At 39.4% G+C, this 1069-nt stretch overlaps 1 protein-coding gene across 1 annotated transcript in view; it reads left to right on the plus strand.

Annotated features, from left to right (window-relative positions):
* Positions 1 to 505: 505 nt before the first annotated feature.
* LOC107099290 (multiple epidermal growth factor-like domains protein 10) overlaps positions 506 to 1069 on the plus strand; it is a 35538-nt gene continuing 34974 nt past the window's right edge. Inside the window, exon 1 of the mRNA XM_015397346.1 lies at positions 506 to 757. The gene's annotated coding sequence lies outside the window, so the exon portion shown is untranslated. The remainder of the gene's footprint in view (positions 758 to 1069) is intronic.

Below are 1069 nucleotides of genomic sequence, written 5' to 3' on the forward strand. Positions count from 1 at the left end.
CAAAGCCTCTAAACAATCACCCCCATTCAGGAAGAAAGAAATGGCACACTTTAATATTTAACCCTACTAACATCCAAGGAAAAAAACACAAACCACACAATGAATGAAAAAACTAGAGCTAAGACTAAGGACTGCTGAAGAGAAGATACCTGAAAAACAACACCAAACATGAACAGTAAGATGAAGAAATAATTTAAAAAACAATAGTAAAAACAGAATAACATTAAACCAAGCCTAAGTGAAAACCCAAAGTTAAACAGAACCAAAAATCCCGAAATGGCTGATCATAACAATTTCATATTCAAATCTTTCTAACCTTTTTCTCTCACATGTTTATTTTTACAGTTCTGCTTCACATTGATGTCACTTGGAGGTTCACTTAGTGAACCAAAGTGAGTTCCTGTGAATTCACCGAATGCACAGGAACTGACAGCTAGTCCCACATTTCCGTTAAACACCTTCAGAGAATAAAGGAAGCTCTAAATCCTGCTTATTTCTTCTTCTCCTCAGCTTGTGACGGGAACCACTGGGGTCCCCACTGCAGCAGCAGATGTCAGTGTAAGAATGGAGCTCAGTGTAACCCTATAACTGGAGCCTGTATCTGCAGTCCTGGATACAGCGGCTGGCGCTGTGAGGCTCAGTGTGAAACCGGCTTCTATGGTCATGGATGTCAGCAGATCTGCCAATGCCAGAATAAAGCTCTCTGCCACCATGTGACTGGAGAATGCACGTGTCCGCCAGGATACACTGGAGCTTTGTAAGTTAACCAGGATTTTATACACAGTACATAGATTAAGGGCTAATTGTTTACTTTTCAAAAGTTCTTTATGGAAATTCTAGAACACCTATTTTCACATATGAAACATTTGCACCATGATTTTGCATCAGTAGAATCAATTTAATGGATTACATCACCTAATGCAGCAAAGTAAGCAGCAGTGACAGGATGAAACCTCTGGATCGCCTGACTTTTATTTATCTGAGTGTAGAGAGGATCTAATGGTAAAGTGTAAGCGCCTGAACTTACATGAGAATTTCTATCCTGTATCACTTAATACTACTAGTAGTA

Source organism: Cyprinodon variegatus, unplaced genomic scaffold (assembly GCF_000732505.1).
Source record: "Cyprinodon variegatus isolate N-32 unplaced genomic scaffold, C_variegatus-1.0 Scaffold855, whole genome shotgun sequence".
Taxonomy (NCBI): Eukaryota; Metazoa; Chordata; class Actinopteri; order Cyprinodontiformes; family Cyprinodontidae; genus Cyprinodon; species Cyprinodon variegatus.